Source organism: Hyperolius riggenbachi, chromosome 4, assembly GCF_040937935.1.
Source record: "Hyperolius riggenbachi isolate aHypRig1 chromosome 4, aHypRig1.pri, whole genome shotgun sequence".
In the NCBI taxonomy this organism is placed as follows: domain Eukaryota; kingdom Metazoa; phylum Chordata; class Amphibia; order Anura; family Hyperoliidae; genus Hyperolius; species Hyperolius riggenbachi.
In genome coordinates this window covers 134,792,589-134,805,663 of record NC_090649.1, presented here as the reverse complement: position 1 = coordinate 134,805,663, position 13,075 = coordinate 134,792,589, and the positions used below count along the sequence as shown (strand labels likewise).

Sequence of the window (13,075 nt, the reverse complement as noted above, 5' to 3'; positions counted from 1 at the left end):
GCTGGGTTGTGCGCTGTTCGCCGCTGCTGCATTTAGAAGGTAATTAGGGTTATCGCTTCTCGGCCTTTTGGCTAAGATCAAGTGTAGTATCTGTTCTTATCAGTTTAATATCTGATACGTCCCCTATCTGGGGACCATATATTAAATGGATTTTTGGAACAGGGAGATGGAAGAAGAGCTTGCTCTGTCCACTCCGCGCATCGACCTGGTATTGCAGTACCTCCAGGACCGGTGCACTACTCTTTCTAACTAGTGTCAAAAAACAGATCAAAACTACTCAAATACCCAGCTGACTAACTAACTAAGTGTAGGGAAGTGTAGTGGAGAAATTAAGTGTCCCTCTGCAAAGTGAATTTGCCAGTAGCAAGTGTTGTGTATTGTCCACCCTGCTGTGCGGTCTATGTCTGTGCTGCTACTGTTGGGTGCAGGATACATTGTGAAATCCACAATAAAAACATTGTTTCAAATCTGTGTGTGCCTATTTTTGTGCATCTGTGTCATTTATTCATGGACTCTGTATTTCGCATTGGTTATCAGAACCTGAGAACAGACAGGAAAAGAAGTCAGAAAAACACACACAAAAAAACCCACAACCAAAGAAAAAAAAATCATTTTTAATTTTGATTCGTCTGTATTGTACTTGCGCGGCGCAGTTGCTGCAGGTCAAAAAAACCATGAACGGATCACTTTCCTTCACGTTTGCACGTTGTCCTCTGCAAGAAAAGCAGCTGCATCCTTCCCCCAGAGAGCTTCCAGCGGACTGGCAGGCAGAGCCCTGGCTGCAGCCCCTTTACTTAGCAGCTGCCTGGGCTCAGAGCATTGTGACATCATCGGTTGGCTTCCTGCATGACTCAGCACCACCTGCTCAGGTGCCTGCTTCAGTGCCAGGCTGTGAGAGTGTGCAGCAGGCTAGGAAGGCAACTCCTGTTTAGGCTCTCCACTCCCCGGCCCGTGTCTCCCTCTTGTGGCACACCGTGCACGTCCACACAGACAGAGAGATATGAAGAGGAAGGAGGATGAACGAAAGAAAGACGCACTGTGTTCTCAAACAGCCAGCCAGGCTAGAGACTTGACTTCTTCCTCTGCCCTCCACACTCTCTCCTAGCGTGTTGCCAGAATGCAGGGAGCCGGAAGCCTACTTTACTTTTCTCTTCGACGTGGAGGCACGGCAGCGGAGGGGTGATGGCTGTTCCGGCGCTGGGCGGGGCCATGCTAATGTAATCAGGCGGCAGCTGAGCCTGGCCCGTGCGTCTGCGTTTAGCACAGGTGCGCCCATCCCGGGGGCCCGGCAGGCCTGCACAGGCAGTGGGAAGGGGGCCCCCCCCCTGGCAGCTGGTAGCTGGCCGGGATTAGCCGGCTGTGCGGGGCAGTGCTGGGTTGTGCGCTGTTCGCCGCTGCTGCATTTAGAAGGTAATTAGGGTTATCGCTTCTCGGCCTTTTGGCTAAGATCAAGTGTAGTATCTGTTCTTATCAGTTTAATATCTGATACGTCCCCTATCTGGGGACCATATATTAAATGGATTTTTGGAACAGGGAGATGGAAGAAGAGCTTGCTCTGTCCACTCCTCGCATCGACCTGGTATTGCAGTACCTCCAGGACCGGTGCACTACTCTCTCTAACTAGTGTCAAAAAACAGATCAAAACTACTCAAATACCCAGCTGACTAACTAACTAAGTGTAGGAAAGTGTAGTGGAGAAATTAAGTGTCCCTCTGCAAAGTAAATTTGCCAGTAGCAAGTGTTGTGTATTGTCCACCCTGCTGTGCGGTCTATGTCTGTGCTGCTACTGTTGGGTGCAGGATACATTGTGAAATCCACAATAAAAACATTGTTTCAAATCTGTGTGTGCCTATTTTTGTGCATCTGTGTCATTTATTCATGGACTCTGTATTTCGCATTGGTTATCAGAACCTGAGAACAGACAGGAAAAGAAGTCAGAAAAACACACAAAAAAAACCCCACAACCAAAGAAAAAAAAATCATTTTTAATTTTGATTAGTCTGTATTGTACTTGCGCGGCGCAGTTGCTGCAGGTCATAAAAACCATGAACGGATCACTTTCCTTCACGTTTGCACGTTGTCCTCTGCAAGAAAAGCAGCTGCATCCTTCCCCCAGAGAGCTTCCAGCTAGTGTTGGGCGAACATCTAGATGTTCGGGTTCGGGCCGAACAGGCCGAACATGGCCGCGATGTTCGGGTGTTCGACCCGAACTCCGAACATAATGGAAGTCAATGGGGACCCGAACTTTTGTGGTTTGTAAAGCCTCCTTACATGCTACATACCCCAAATTTACAGGGTATGTGCACCTTGGGAGTGGGTACAAGAGGAAAAAAAAATTTAGCAAAAAGAGCTTATAGTTTTTGAGAAAATCGATTTTAAAGTTTCAAAGGGAAAACTGTCTTTTAAATGCGGGAAATGTCTGTTTTCTTTGCACAGGTAACATGCTTTTTGTCGGCATGCAGTCATAAATGTAATACATATAAGAGGTTCCAGGAAAAGGGACCGGTAATGCTAACCCAGCAGCAGCACACGTGATGGAACAGGAGGAGGGTGGCGCAGGAGGAGAAGGCCACGCTTTGAGACACAACAACCCAGGCCTTGCATGAGGACAAGAAGCGTGCGGATAGCATGCTTTGTACCACCATGCAGTCATAAATGTAATAAAGATAAGTGGTTCAATAAACAGGGACCACGCGGCAACGCTAACCCAGCAGCAGCACACGTGATGGAACAGGAGGAGGCGCAGGAGGAGAAGGCCACGCTTTGTGAGACACAACAACCCAGGCCTTGCATGAGGACAAAAAGCGTGCGGATAGCATGCTTTGTACCGCCATGTAGTCATAAATGTAATAAAGATAAGAGGTTCAATAAACAGGGACCACGCGGCAACGCTAACCCAGCAGCAGCAGCAGCAGCAGCACACGTGATGGAACAGGAGGAGGCGCAGGAGGAGAAGGCCACGCTTTGTGAGACACAACAACCCAGGCCTTGCATGAGGACAAAAAGCGTGCGGATAGCATGCTTTGTACCGCCATGTAGTCATAAATGTAATAAAGATAAGAGGTTCAATAAACAGGGACCACGCGGCAACGGTAACCCAGCAGCAGCAGCAGCAGCAGCAGCACACGTGATGGAACAGGAGGAGGCGCAGGAGGAGAAGGCCACGCTTTGTGAGACACAACAACCCAGGCCTTGCATGAGGGCAAAAAGCGTGCGGATAGCATGCTTTGTACCGCCATGTAGTCATAAATGTAATAAAGATAAGAGGTTCCATAAACAGGGACCACGCGGCAACGGTAACCCAGCAGCAGCAGCAGCAGCAGCAGCACACGTGATGGAACAGGAGGAGGCGCAGGAGGAGAAGGCCACGCTTTGTGAGACACAACAACCCAGGCCTTGCATGAGGACAAAAAGCGTGCGGATAGCATGCTTTGTACCGCCATGTAGTCATAAATGTAATAAAGATAAGAGGTTCCATAAACAGGGACCGGCAACGGTAACCCAGCAGCAGCAGCAGCAGCAGCAGCAGCAGCACACGTGATGGAACAGGAGAAGGCGCAGGAGGAGAAGGCCACGCTTTGTGAGACACAACAACCCAGGCCTTGCATGAGGACAAAAAGCGTGCGGATATAGCAGCAATGCTTTTTGCCGCCATGCAGTCATAAATGTAATACAGATGAGAGGTTCAATAAACAGGGACCGGAAACGCTAAACCATCCCAGATGTTCATCGGTCATGTTACTTGGTTGGGGTCCAGGAGTGTTGCGTAGTCGTTTCCAATCCAGGATTGATTCATTTTAATTTGAGTCAGACGGTCTGCATTTTCTGTGGAGAGGCGGATACGCCGATCTGTGATGATGCCTCCGGCAGCACTGAAACAGCGTTCCGACATAACGCTGGCTGCCGGGCAAGCCAGCACCTCTATTGCGTACATTGCCAGTTCGTGCCAGGTGTCTAGCTTCATGCCCGGTTTCAGGTCCAGCGGTGCCAGCCACAAATCCGTCTGTTCCTTTATTCCCCTCCAAATTTCCTCCCCTGTGTGCTGCTTATCCCCAAGGCAGATCAGCTTCAGCAACGCTTGCTGACGCATGCCAACAGCTGTGCTGCACTGCTTCCACGATCCTACTGCTGCTGGTGCTGGGTTAGCATTTCCGGATGAGGTACAGCTTTGAGATGCGTTGGAGGAGAAGGAGTCAGAGAGGTAGGTGCTGCTGTTGTTATCCAGCTGTTTGCGGCGTGGGCAACACCCGCGCCGTAGCAGGTGAGGAATCGCTGCCAGGCTCCACAAGGTTCACCCAGTGCGCGGTAAGGGAGATGTATCGACCCTGGCCGAACGCACTCGTCCAGGTGTCAGTGGTGAGGTGAACCTTGCAGGCAACGGCATTCTTCAAGCTTCGGGTTATTTAGCTGACCACGTGCTCATGCAACTCAGGCACTGCAGAGCGCGCAAAGTGGTAGCGGCTGGGAACAACGTAACGTGGGATGGCCACTGACATCATGCCCTTGAAGCTGTTTGTCTCCACCACTCGATATGGCAGCATTTCGCAGGCCAGAAGCTTGGCTATGCTGGCTGGCTGTTACTGCCACGGCCCGGGGGTCATTTGCTGGCAATTTCCTCTTGTGCTCAAACATCTCAGAGACAGACAACTCAACCGTAGCGCTGCACACCGAAGGGCTGTTGGTTGTTGTGTTTGATGAACACTGGGAGACCTCAAGAGCACTAGTCCGGAAAGTGACAGTGTCAGCATCGTCTGATGTTTGTGAATGTTGTGAACCACGCAATGGCTGGGCTACTGCTGCTGCTGAGGCGGGTCTGGTGGTGAGTCTGGTGAACCCAAGGGAGGCAGTGTTGCTGGTGGTACCCTGTCCTGCCGCGTTTGCCCACAGAGTGGGATGTTTGGATAGAATGTGGCGGCTCATGCTGGTGGTGGAGAGGTTGTTAATACTTTTCCCCCTGCTCAGGCGGGTCTTGCACACCTTGCAAATCGCCATGGTAACATCCTCAGTGCAGTCTTCAAAGAAAGCCCAGACTTTAACTGGCTGAGGACTCGGACCTCGTGCGTGATGTGCTGGTGCTGCTTAACCCACTGCTGGACGCTTGAGAGGTCATCCAAGTAATTATCTGGTCCTGTTCTTTTGGATCTGTGAGGGTTGTTGTCCTGGACAACATGGGCAGTATTGAGTGGGTTTTCTTGGGTGCTCCCCTGTGGCCTGTACGTGAACCGTCAGGGGAAACACCTCTTCCCTTGCCCCTCCCTCTTTCACCGGATTTCTTCCTCATTTCACTTATCCTTAAAGTACACGCTGACTGGCAGCAGTACAGTGGCAGTACAGAAATGCTATACAGTGGTGGGTGAGCGGTGTACCACTATTGTCAGCAGTGACACAGAGCACAATGCTATACAGTGGCGGGTGAGCGGTGTACTACTGTTCCCAGCAGACACAGAGTGGAAGTAAACACAATGCTATATAGTGTGGCTGAGCCGTGTACACAGAGTGGCATTAAACACAATGCTATATAGTCTGCTATATAGTCACCCCGAACAGGGTGATGTTCTGCAGAACCCGAACAGTGGCAAACACTGTTCGCCCAACACTACTGGGAGGGAACGCAGATTTTAGTACCTAAACACACGATACAACATGTTTTCCGGGGTCGGACTCTGAGGCACATACAGATGGTCCCGATCATCATCCTCATCATACAACTCTTCTCCTGAGTCTGACCCACCCACCACCTCTGCCACCCCAACATCCCCAGACACAGACCCCTCATCGTCCTCAACATTAACTTGGGATGCTGGCCTGAGCCAGACCTCCTCCTCCACATCAGGCCCCATCATCTCCTCAATGGCAGCCCTCATTAATCGCTCTGGCGACGGACTGATGGACACAACGTTCTCCTCCGGGGAGGGCTGCTGCTGACCACTGGCTGCTGGGGTGGATGTTATAGCTTGCGTGGGGCGTTGGCTGTTGCTGTTGTTGGGAGTGCTGCTCACAGCGGAGGTCTCTGGGGAACTCATGTTGAGCTCATATAGTGGTTGACGGTGAGTGGAGTATTACTGATCCCAGCAATATACACACTGACTGGCAGAGTACGCAATGCTATATAGTGTGGCTGAGCGGTGTACACAGAGTGGCAGTAAACACAATGCTATATAGTCTGGCTGAGCGAGCGGTGTACTACTGTTCCCAGCAGAATCAGAGTGGCAGTAAACAATGGTATATAGTCTGGCTGAGCGGTGTACACAGAGTGTCAGTAAACAATGGTATATAGTCTGGCTGAGCGAGCGGTGTACTACTGTTCCCAGCAGAATCAGAGTGGCAGTAAACAATGGTATATAGTCTGGCTGAGCGGTGTACACAGAGTGTCAGTAAACAATGGTATATAGTCTGGCTGAGCGGTGTACACACAATGCTATATAGTCTGCTATATAGTGTCAGTAAACAATGGTATATAGTCTGGCTGAGCGAGCGGTGTACTACTGTTCCCAGCAGAATCAGAGTGGCAGTAAACAATGGTATATAGTCTGGCTGAGCGGTGTACACAGAGTGTCAGCAAACAATGGTATATAGTCTGGCTGAGCGAGCGGTGTACTACTGTTCCCAGCAGAATCAGAGTGGCAGTAAACAATGGTATATAGTCTGGCTGAGCGGTGTACACAGAGTGTCAGTAAACAATGGTATATAGTCTGGCTGAGCGAGCGGTGTACTACTGTTCCCAGCAGAATCAGAGTGGCAGTAAACAATGGTATATAGTCTGGCTGAGCGGTGTACACAGAGTGTCAGTAAACAATGGTATATAGTCTGGCTGAGCGGTGTACACACAATGCTATATAGTCTGCTATATAGTGTCAGTAAACAATGGTATATAGTCTGGCTGAGCGAGCGGTGTACTACTGTTCCCAGCAGAATCAGAGTGGCAGTAAACAATGGTATATAGTCTGGCTGAGCGGTGTACACAGAGTTTCAGTAAACAATGGTATATAGTCTGGCTGAGCGGTGTACACAGAGTGTCAGTAAACAATGGTATATAGTCTGGCTGAGCGGTGTACACAGAGTGGCAGTAAACACAATGCTATATAGTCTGGCTGAGCGAGCGGTGTACTACTGTTCCCAGCAGAATCAGAGTGGCAGTAAACAATGGTATATAGTCTGGCTGAGCGGTGTACACAGAGTGTCAGTAAACAATGGTATATAGTCTGGCTGAGCGGTGTACACAGAGTGTCAGTAAACAATGGTATATAGTCTGGCTGAGCGGTGTACACAGAGTGGCAGTAAACACAATGCTATATACTCTGGCTGAGCGAGCGGTGTACTACTGTTCCCAGCAGACACAGAACAGTGAACAGAATGCTATATAGTGTGGCTGAGCGAGCGGTGTACCACTATTCCCAGCAGACACAGAACAGTGAACAGAATGCTATATAGTGTGGCTGAGCGGGCGGTGTACCACTATTCCCAGCAGACACAGAACAGTGAACAGAATGCTATATAGTGTGGATGAGCGAGCGGTGTACCACTATTCCCAGCAGACACAGAACAGTAAACAGAATGCTATATAGTGTGGCTGAGCGAGCGGTGTACCACTATTCCCAGCAGACACAGAACAGTGAACAGAATGCTATATAGTGTGGCTGAGCGAGCGGTGTACCACTATTCCCAGCAGACACAGAACAGTGCACAGAATGCTATATAGTGTGGCTGAGCGAGCGGTGTACCACTATTCCCAGCAGACACAGAACAGTAAACAGAATGCTATATAGTGTGGCTGAGCGAGCGGTGTACCACTATTCCCAGCAGACACAGAACAGTAAACAGAATGCTATATAGTGTGGCTGAGCGAGCGGTGTACCACTATTCCAAGCAGACACAGAACAGTGAACAGAATGCTATATAGTGTGGCTGAGCGAGCGGTGTACCACTATTCCCAGCAGACACAGAGTGGCAGTAAACAGAATGCTATATAGTGTGGCTGAGCGAGGTACACAGAGTGGCAGTAAACAGAATGCTATATAGTGTGGCTGAGCAAGCGGTGTACTACTATTCCCAGCAGACACAGAGTGGCAGTAAACAGAATGCTATATAGTGTGGCTGAGCGAGGTACACAGAGTGGCAGTAAACAGAATGCTATATAGTGTGGCTGAGCAAGCGGTGTACTACTGTTCCCAGCAGTGACACAATGACAGGGGGGACCCTGGCTAGCGTGGCTGGAGCGCGAACTACCCTGCCTGCCTACCCAAAGCTAAACCCACAGACAAATGGCGGAGATATGACGTGGTTCGGGTATTTATTTACCCGAACCACGTGACCGTTCGGCCAATCAGAGCGCGTTCGGGTCCGAACCACGTGACCCGTTCGGCCAATCACAGCGCTAGCCGAACGTTCGGGGAACGTTCGGCCATGCGCTCTTAGTTCGGCCATATGGCCGAACGGTTTGGCCGAGCACCGTCAGGTGTTCGGCCGAACTCGAACATCACCCGAACAGGGTGATGTTCTGCAGAACCCGAACAGTGGCGAACACTGTTCGCCCAACACTACTTCCAGCGGACTGGCAGGCAGAGCCCTGGCTGCAGCCCCTTTACTTAGCAGCTGCCTGGGCTCAGAGCATTGTGACATCATCGGTTGGCTTCCTGCATGACTCAGCACCACCTGCTCAGGTGCCTGCTTCAGTGCCAGGCTGTGAGAGTGTGCAGCAGGCTAGGAAGGCAACTCCTGTTTAGGCTCTCCACTCCCCGGCCTGTGTCTCCCTCTTGTGGCACACCGCGCACGTCCACACAGACAGAGAGATATGAAGAGGAAGGAGGATGAACGAAAGAAAGACGCACTGTGTTCTCAAACAGCCAGCCAGGCTAGAGACTTGACTTCTTCCTCTGCCCTCCACACTCTCTCCTAGCGCGTTGCCAGAATGCAGGGAGCCGGAAGCCTACTTTACTTTTCTCTTCGACGTGGAGGCACGTCAGCGGAGGGATGATGGCTGTTCCGGCGCTGGGCGGGGCCATGCTAATGTAATCAGGCGGCAGCTGAGCCTGGCCCGTGCGTCTGCGTTTAGCACAGGTGCGCCCATCCCGGGGGCCCGGCAGGCCTGCACAGGCAGTGGGAAGGGGGTTTCCCCCCTGGCAGCTGGTAGCTGGCCGGGGTTAGCCGGCTGTGCGGGGCAGTGCTGGGTTGTGCGCTGTTCGCCGCTGCTGCATTTAGAAGGTAATTAGGGTTATCGCTTCTCGGCCTTTTGGCTAAGATCAAGTGTAGTATCTGTTCTTATCAGTTTAATATCTGATACGTCCCCTATCTGGGGACCATATATTAAATGGATTTTTGGAACAGGGAGATGGAAGAAGAGCTTGCTCTGTCCACTCCGCGCATCGACCTGGTATTGCAGTCCCTCCAGGACCGGTGCACTACTCTCTCTAACTAGTGTCAAAAAACAGATCAAAACTACTCAAATACCCAGCTGACTAACTAACTAAGTGTAGGGAAGTGTAGTGGAGAAATTAAGTGTCCCTCTGCAAAGTGAATTTGCCAGTAGCAAGTGTTGTGTATTGTCCACCCTGCTGTGCGGTCTATGTCTGTGCTGCTACTGTTGGGTGCAGGATACATTGTGAAATCCACAATAAAAACATTGTTTCAAATCTGTGTGTGCCTATTTTTGTGCATCTGTGTCATTTATTCATGGACTCTGTATTTCGCATTGGTTATCAGAACCTGAGAACAGACAGGAAAAGAAGTCAGAAAAACACACACAAAAAAACCCACAACCAAAGAAAAAAAAAATCATTTTTAATTTTGATTCGTCTGTATTGTACTTGCGCGGCGCAGTTGCTGCAGGTCAAAAAAACCATGAACGGATCACTTTCCTTCACGTTTGCACGTTGTCCTCTGCAAGAAAAGCAGCTGCATCCTTCCCCCAGAGAGCTTCCAGCGGACTGGCAGGCAGAGCCCTGGCTGCAGCCCCTTTACTTAGCAGCTGCCTGGGCTCAGAGCATTGTGACATCATCGGTTGGCTTCCTGCATGACTCAGCACCACCTGCTCAGGTGCCTGCTTCAGTGCCAGGCTGTGAGAGTGTGCAGCAGGCTAGGAAGGCAACTCCTGTTTAGGCTCTCCACTCCCCGGCCTGTGTCTCCCTCTTGTGGCACACCGTGCACGTCCACACAGACAGAGAGATATGAAGAGGAAGGAGGATGAACGAAAGAAAGACGCACTGTGTTCTCAAACAGCCAGCCAGGCTAGAGACTTGACTTCTTCCTCTGCCCTCCACACTCTCTCCTAGCGTGTTGCCAGAATGCAGGGAGCCGGAAGCCTACTTTACTTTTCTCTTCGACGTGGAGGCACGGCAGCGGAGGGGTGATGGCTGTTCCGGCGCAGGGCGGGGCCATGCTAATGTAATCAGGTGGCAGCTGAGCCTGGCCCGTGCGTCTGCGTTTAGCACAGGTGCGCCCATCCCGGGGGCCCGGCAGGCCTGCACAGGCAGTGGGAAGGGGGCCTCCCCCCCTGGCAGCTGGTAGCTGGCCGGGGTTAGCCGGCTGTGCGGGGCAGTGCTGGGTTGTGCGCTGTTCGCCGCTGCTGCATTTAGAAGGTAATTAGGGTTATCGCTTCTCGGCCTTTTGGCTAAGATCAAGTGTAGTATCTGTTCTTATCAGTTTAATATCTGATACGTCCCCTATCTGGGGACCATATATTAAATGGATTTTTGGAACAGGGAGATGGAAGAAGAGCTTGCTCTGTCCACTCCGCGCATCGACCTGGTATTGCAGTACCTCCAGGACCGGTGCACTACTCTCTCTAACTAGTGTCAAAAAACAGATCAAAACTACTCAAATACCCAGCTGACTAACTAACTAAGTGTAGGAAAGTGTAGTGGAGAAATTAAGTGTCCCTCTGCAAAGTAAATTTGCCAGTAGCAAGTGTTGTGTATTGTCCACCCTGCTGTGCGGTCTATGTCTGTGCTGCTACTGTTGGGTGCAGGATACATTGTGAAATCCACAATAAAAACATTGTTTCAAATCTGTGTGTGCCTATTTTTGTGCATCTGTGTCATTTATTCATGGACTCTGTATTTCGCATTGGTTATCAGAACCTGAGAACAGACAGGAAAAGAAGTCAGAAAAACACACAAAAAAAAAACCCACAACCAAAGAAAAAAAAATCATTTTTAATTTTGATTAGTCTGTATTGTACTTGCGCGGCGCAGTTGCTGCAGGTCATAAAAACCATGAACGGATCACTTTCCTTCACGTTTGCACGTTGTCCTCTGCAAGAAAAGCAGCTGCATCCTTCCCCCAGAGAGCTTCCAGCGGACTGGCAGGCAGAGCCCTGGCTGCAGCCCCTTTACTTAGCAGCTGCCTGGGCTCAGAGCATTGTGACATCATCGGTTGGCTTCCTGCATGACTCAGCACCACCTGCTCAGGTGCCTGCTTCAGTGCCAGGCTGTGAGAGTGTGCAGCAGGCTAGGAAGGCAACTCCTGTTTAGGCTCTCCACTCCCCGGCCTGTGTCTCCCTCTTGTGGCACACCGCGCACGTCCACACAGACAGAGAGATATGAAGAGGAAGGAGGATGAACGAAAGAAAGACGCACTGTGTTCTCAAACAGCCAGCCAGGCTAGAGACTTGACTTCTTCCTCTGCCCTCCACACTCTCTCCTAGCGTGTTGCCAGAATGCAGGGAGCCGGAAGCCTACTTTACTTTTCTCTTCGACGTGGAGGCATGGCAGCGGAGGGGTGATGGCTGTTCCGGCGCTGGGCGGGGCCATGCTAATGTAATCAGGCGGCAGCTGAGCCTGGCCCGTGCGTCTGCGTTTAGCACAGGTGCGCCCATCCCGGGGGCCCGGCAGGCCTGCACAGGCAGTGGGAAGGGGGCCCCCCCCCCTGGCAGCTGGTAGCTGGCCGGGGTTAGCCGGCTGTGCGGGGCAGTGCTGGGTTGTGCGCTGTTCGCCGCTGCTGCATTTAGAAGGTAATTAGGGTTATCGCTTCTCGGCCTTTTGGCTAAGATCAAGTGCAGTTCCAGCCTTGATTCGAAGCCAGAAGGTGCCAGGGGTACCCGAAGATCCGCCTTGTGGGTAGTGTTGGGCGAACACCTAGATGTTCGGGTTCGCGAACGTTCGCCGAACATCGCCGCGATGTTCGGGTGTTCGCGCCGAACTCCGAACATAATGGAAGTCAATGGGGACCCGAACTTTCGTGCTTTGTAAAGCTTCCTTACATGCTACATACCCCAAATTTGCAGGGTATGTGCACCTTGGGAGTGGGTACAAGAGGAAAAAAAATATTTGAAAAAGAGCTTATAGTTTTTGAGAAAATTGATTGTAAAGTTTCAAAGGAAAAACTGTCTTTTAAATGTGGAAAATGTCATGTTTCTTTGCACAGGTAACATGCTTTTTGTCGCCATGCAGTCATAAATGTAATACAGAGAAGAGGTTCCAGGAAAAGGGACCGGTAACGCTAACCCAGCACCAGCAGCAGCAGACGTGATGGAACAGGAGCAGGCGCAGGAGGAGAAGGCCATGCTTTTTGAGACACAACAACCCAGGCCTTGCATGAGGACAAGAAGCGTGCGGATAGCATGCTTTTTACCTCCATGCAGTCATAAATGTAATAAAGATAAGAGGTTCCATAAACAGGGACCGGCAATGCTAACCCAGCAGCAGCAGCACACGTGATGGAACAGGAGCAGGCGCAGGAGGAGAAGGCCATGCTTTTTGAGGCACAACAACCCAGGCCTTGCATGCGGACAAGAAGCGTGCGGATGGCATGCTTTTTACCGCCATGCAGTCATAAATGTAATAAAGATAAGAGGTTCAATAAACAGGGACCGGGCGTCAACGCTAACCCAGCAGCAGCAGACGTGATGGAACAGGAGGAGGCGCAGGAGGAGAAGGCCACGCTTTCAGGTGCAACTCAGGCCTTGCATGAGGACAAAAAAATGCGTGCGCAAAGCAATGCAATGAGTAGTTTTCAGGACACAATGGGCTATTCGGAGGAGCTATTCCCACCCCCACAATCTTCTACCTGTGAAAGGTCAATGGAACAGCCACAAATGTTGTGCCCGGATTCACAACCTTTTTCTGTGGAAAATGCACCT

The 13,075-nt window shown here is 50.9% G+C and overlaps 4 non-coding genes across 4 annotated transcripts; all 4 read left to right on the top strand.

Moving 5' to 3' along the window:
• Window positions 1-51: 51 nt before the first annotated feature.
• LOC137505126 (U2 spliceosomal RNA) lies at window positions 52-242 on the top strand. The gene has a single exon (XR_011019747.1). It is a non-coding gene; the product is annotated as a U2 spliceosomal RNA (small nuclear RNA).
• Window positions 243-1,422: 1,180 nt separating this feature from the next.
• On the top strand, window positions 1,423-1,613 carry LOC137505545 (U2 spliceosomal RNA). The gene has a single exon (XR_011020154.1). It is a non-coding gene; the product is annotated as a U2 spliceosomal RNA (small nuclear RNA).
• Window positions 1,614-9,213: 7,600 nt separating this feature from the next.
• On the top strand, window positions 9,214-9,404 carry LOC137505574 (U2 spliceosomal RNA). The gene has a single exon (XR_011020182.1). It is a non-coding gene; the product is annotated as a U2 spliceosomal RNA (small nuclear RNA).
• Window positions 9,405-10,586: 1,182 nt separating this feature from the next.
• On the top strand, window positions 10,587-10,777 carry LOC137505114 (U2 spliceosomal RNA). Its single transcript, XR_011019736.1, has one exon. It is a non-coding gene; the product is annotated as a U2 spliceosomal RNA (small nuclear RNA).
• The last annotated feature ends 2,298 nt before the right edge of the window (window positions 10,778-13,075 follow it).